A 6,000-nucleotide genomic window follows, 5' to 3' on the forward strand; every position below is an offset into this window, starting at 1 on the left:
CATTGTTCATTGGCTGCACATTTTTTCCCCATCTTCACGAGAAAGTGTCAATTTTAACAGACGGTAAAACGAAATTCGATTGTCATAATTGCATTTGCACACCTTTTCAAGTTTTTGGTTAAACAAAGAAACAATTCACACCATGTATTGTATCAAAAAAATAAAGAAAAATATAAACTTTTTGAAACATTTGTATTTAACGAAAGGTTTGCTGTCAGCATTACCGATAAATCATTTCTATTTATTTTGCGATTTATTAATTCTTGCATTGAGAGCGGCAGCAAAAGTTCAACTTTGCCAATAAATTACATGCGACGAACAGCGCATACACATACGTGCCTCTTTTATTCGTAAGATCCTTTGTGAAGTGCGCGTTGCAGAAATCCAATAAAAGAGTGTTACTAAACCGTTCGTCTTCTTTTCAGTTCTTCGGTTGAAAATTGCTCCCTTGCCACGATTTCACCGAATCTTTCGACTCTTTTTTAACATGTACGACTTGGTGGAGATTGTTGGTAGGTATTGCAAACAAACACGTACTCACACTTTGGATGAAGCGAGATTGAAGAAGAAGAAGAATGATGATTGTGTGTGTGCGCCATAAGGTAGCTATTGAATTGATATTATGAAGAAAAATGGCAAGCCATCAATGTGATTGTATGTGTGTGTGTTAGCAATCGTCATCATCGAGTCGATTTGGAGTTTAGTATTCCCCAAAAAAAATCCAAAGCAAAGACTAAATGTGTACACTTTGTCTTTCTGGTCGCTCAGATTTATGCCTGCTACGACATGGCCTGGTGTGAGAAACGACGTCGAAGAAACGAACTGAGCACAAGAGAAAAAATATGATGAAAAAGTTGTTATCACGTTTGGACCAGATGGCACATGATTTTTATATGTATATTACGACAGAGTCGGATAAGCGGAATGAAAGACAAAAAATAATCGGAAAATATAAAGATAATACTGTCATTTCGTTCACAAATCGAAAACGAGAAATAACGGCACCCCATTAAACTAGCCAAATCGGAAAATTTACCGGAATTTAATATTTATGGATTTTGTTTTCTCCGAATGAGTTCAATTTTAAAATGAATAACGGACATTTGCCGTATTTTTTTTGTCCATTCTTTTTTCATGTGCCGCTTTTATGGCTCAAAAGCTGTTAAAGATATTTGTAAAGTTTTGAGCATAGTGATTATACTGAATTAGTAAAAAAAAGTTCAACAAACTCCGCTATCGAATATTTCCATTTGCAATTTCACAAATATACGCCGATTTCGAAATGAGTGATCCCTGCAATTTTCAGAATGGATGAATGTTGCGTACAAAAATTAATTTACTTAAAATCATGACATTTTCTTTTTTCGATTGAAAAGGAAAGTTCAGAAAGGATTTGCGACGCATACAAACAAAAGAAAAAGAATAACAGAAACTAAACAAAAACCATTCCCACTTCCTTTGTCCTTCAGTTGAGAAAAATCCATTTAAAGAATTCATTTCACAACAGACGCGGACCTCTTCTCACTCGCACCGAAGGTAGTTAGTTACAATTCACTTTTATGTTTTGAATCCATCAGACAGGGTCTGCGTGCGCTCATTTAATACACATCAGCAAATTGATTTGATGTCGAAATGAGTGAAAACTCATTGAAAGTTCAAAGAATTGAAAAATAAATGGACAGCAACAATGCGGCAAACAACAGCAGTCGCCGCACCACTTTCACCGACACTGTCTAACATCGTAGCCGTCGCCTGTCACCAAGATTAAAGTAAGAAGACTTTACAAGGGAATGAACAGAAAAAAAATTGAATAAGTACTTCAACTGAAGTTTCACCAGTGATGAAGAAGTCAGTTGGACGGTGTTTGTTGAATAATATCAATTTGTTAAACGAGATTCTTGAAAATTGTACGCGTTATATTGTGTTCGGCTCATGCACGCGCACAAATATATTGTTGAATTACATTTGATTGTGGCAATGCATGCACCAATATGATTAACATGTTTTGAGGGGATGAATAATGCTTTTGAATTCATTTGACTTTGATTAATTCGATTGAGTATTCTTCTTTTATTCGATTTTTGCGTTTTTACTCTAGCTCGGATGCCTTTCACTTTAACAATATTTTGGTGTAATTAGCAAATTGAAAGAGGGACTTTACCACATTTCCTCTTTTTTAACAAACACACACAGATCATATTCTTTCTCTTTGATCATCAAACCAAATCAATAGAATCACTGAGTTTATATCGAAAACACTTGAAGGCTGAAGATTGAAGTGTCAGATGGGTTTTAAGAGATTTGATTCTTGATTTCAATGAATTGTTGATAAGAATGATGCTTCCATTTCGGCAAAATACTTCAAAGTTTACTTCAATTCACTAACGAATCAACATTGTTTTGCAAAACATCTATTTGAGTTTTTTGGAGAAAAAAAAATCGAAACTTTTCGCTAGTCACGAGTTGGAGTTTTGTTCCAAAAAATTATCTCCCGGGCAATCTATTTAAAAATGTAACAGTTTTGATGGAAAACTGTGCTGTTGCTTCTTTTCCAAATGCAAACAAAAGCTTTTAATAGAAATCCATCCGTGGAATCAGTTTCAACAGTTTCTTTTTTCGATATAAAACATACACAAAACAAGGTAAAAGACATACACAGGATTGAACACCTACACTCAGGTAAAATATTTACCGTAAATAGAAAAGTTCGATGATACGCAATCAATTGAAACGAACGGCCAATGCTTTAGAAATGACACAAACAAACTACGTTACAAACTAACTAAGTTTAACTAATTCATCAGGTTCGATAAAGTTTTAATTTTGACTTGAAATTCTACTTTGGTATATCCACCTTGTTATCGTGATAATGTTAGCACATAATTTATTGATAGAATTCAGTAATCTTGTAATATGGGAAGAGACAGACAGAGAGGGAGAGAGAAGGAGAAAGAGAGAAAGAAAAAGAGAGAGAGAGAGAAAAAGAGAGAGTTGTATGAATGGAGATTTGAATTCAATAAAATTTTATCCATTCATTTCATCGAAATGTTTTCGTTTCCTTAAGCATTCACTTTAATTAAATAATTCTCAAATGAATGTGAACTATGTCTGATTTGGTGAAATGGAAGATTGAAATTTTGTATCAACATTTGACCAAATATGAACCTCATTAGTGTATTAAGTCATTGGAATGGAGTTGTTTCTAAAAAAAAACAGTTTGTTGAGAAAATCGCATTTCTTAAAGGATTTCTACCATCAAATACCAAAAACTATAGCTCAAAATACGGAATTTTCTCTTTGAATCTGAATTTTCACCGGAAATCCCTAATAAATTTCATTGGCTTATCTTATCAATTTCATCAATATATTAGCAAAAACGGATGTAATAAAATTTTACACTAATTCACGATCATTTTGTAAAAAGGAACATAGTTGCGGCATACAGACTGATTGCAGTCAAAGATAACGATGCAAATGAAAGAGAACTACAAATTTGCAATTAAAACATATGCTTGAAATTAGCACCAATTAAAAACGAAGGGAAAAATTGTAGTGCTTGGTGTTAAAATGAATTCATTTCTGTCTGTAGTTTTCGTTATTTTTCGTTGCTGTCGTTTTAATTAAAATACACACATGCAAGTCTATCTCTCTGTGTTTTTTTTTTATTCATTCATTTTCGTCAACAGTCAACATTCGAGAGAATCAACATCAAAGTTATCTCTTGAGGAACGATCTGACTCATATGAAGCGGCTTTCATGAGTCTGTATATAAAAAACATACGAAATTAAATGGTTTCGAATGCGATGAAGAGATAATTCTCCGTGAATTTCATTTCATTTCGCCCATAAGCATTTCAATCGTAAAAACATTCGACGAAAACTGGTCTTCATTGAAGAGAGTGTGCAATTTGCAAAATGTGTAACGATAGGTTCATTTTACATAATGAATCGATGTGTGAGTTTGTGTATTGTTGAATGAGCCACACATGCACAATGAAATGGATGCGAAGCGACCAAACAAATGATAACATCATTTTTCACATTGGTGTGATGCCGTTAGTGATGAAAACATCAGAGAATAGATAAAACGAGAAAATTAAACGGCAAAATGGTTTTCAAGCTGCAGAGGGATAACCATTCGAATTAGATCGACAAAGAAATGTGAGAAGAAATGCCAAACGTAAAATCTGCCAGACTTGCATCTGTACTAATACCGAAAATTCCGCTTTTTCCATCGCTGATGATGATATTGGCTCAAAAGTTTTTCAGCTCGTGTCATTGTTCAATATCTATCTCTTTAGGGGGGCAAAAAAAACCCTAAAAACGGACACATTTACGGATTCATCGGAATTCAAACAACAAGAGCCATACAGAGAAAATATTATTTAATTAATTATAAATGTTAATTCTTGTTTTTAATGTGATAATACAGATTGTCTTAATTAAAGTTCGTGCAATCGTGCAAAGTTTTTCCCCATAATATATTTAAATGGTGTATGTTACTTGTTGTATCTAACAAAGGTCTTTCTGTCGTCGCCAAAATTATGGGTTACATTCAATGCTTTCTCTTTGTCAGTGTTTGTATAGTTTCGTTTCCGTTAATATTCTAACTGAATTGATATGCAACAGCAACCAATGTTGCCTTTTGTGTATGGCATGCGAGATGTATGACATGCCAAATTACAAAGGAGCATCATTAAACGAAGACAAGAAGCCCCAAAAACTCATTCTTCCTTTCTGAGCATAAGTTGAATGGTTTCAAAAAAACGACCGATTAAATCCATTGTGAAAATTTTGTTGAGCTAATTTTTATACTTAAATGATACGCCAGTGTATCAACAAGCAGATATCAACAGTACTGTTGCTCTGTATTTAGTTTTTTTTTATACTTTGAACCATATTTTAATATTTCCCCTATTTCGTTTGCTTCACACACTCCCGGTATACACAACAAACAACAGTTTCATAACAATCCCGTTTCAACCATTGCCATTTTATGGCAAATTTTATTTGATATTTTCACTTTTTCCTAAAATTTGTTTTGTGAGAGTCATAATAAAATGGTGAAATTTGCATAATAATCTCTTATGGTAAAGAAAGAGAGTGGTGGATGAATGCGCCCGGCAAATTTGTTGGTATTCGATGAACAGAAAATGTCTAAGTTTTTAATCTGGTTTGAGCTTGAGCATGAGGCAATCTCATTGCTTTCACTTGATTTACACATGACAACAATTCTTCGTGCGGCAATTCTGCCACCACCAAAAACTTTTCATATCATTTTCGTCGTATCACAATTAAGTTTTTGAAGATTTTTCCCGTGCACTTTGCCTGTGAAAAGTTATCAACATAAAATACCCAAGCGCTTAATACTTTCAGTAAATTCCGAAATGATTAAAAGACTCTTTGGATTGCCAAGAATATACAAAGCCAGCGAGAGACTATTCTTTAGAGAGAGAGAAAAGTATGCAAATACACAGATAAAGGAGGTGAGAGAGTGAAAATATATCCAACGTAAAACACAGAGAGAAAAATCACAAGTAAAAACTTTGCAAAGCAAAAGACGTGAGAATTTGTCAAAACATTTTGTGCGGAATAATTTTCATGAAGCACAATTATCCAGGCGTCATTGCACTTGATATATACTACGCAATTCGTGGAATCGTTCACGTACCATATACACACAGAGAGACACCATGCTATTAAAGAAAATAAGGGAGTTGCATTGTTTAACTTTCCCAAGAGCATTCAATGCGAGAGACTCACGTGCCATTCTACGATTTCCTTAATTCCATATTAATAATCACAATTCGACCAAAAATAACGACAAATGAAAAATATGCCGAATTATTCACCACTTTTAATCAGACTGCATGTATACACCACAATCTAATCTTCTTAGCTGTGTACCGGCCACTAAATCCAATGAAAGGACAAAGACAAACAATTCAGTAACAATGCATTGAATGTACAGATTGATATTATGTGAAATTCGATACTCCC

Source organism: Contarinia nasturtii, unplaced genomic scaffold (assembly GCF_009176525.2).
Source record: "Contarinia nasturtii isolate CC-2019 unplaced genomic scaffold, AAFC_CNas_1.1 Cnas_scaffold_695, whole genome shotgun sequence".
Lineage (NCBI taxonomy): Eukaryota > Metazoa > Arthropoda > Insecta > Diptera > Cecidomyiidae > Contarinia > Contarinia nasturtii.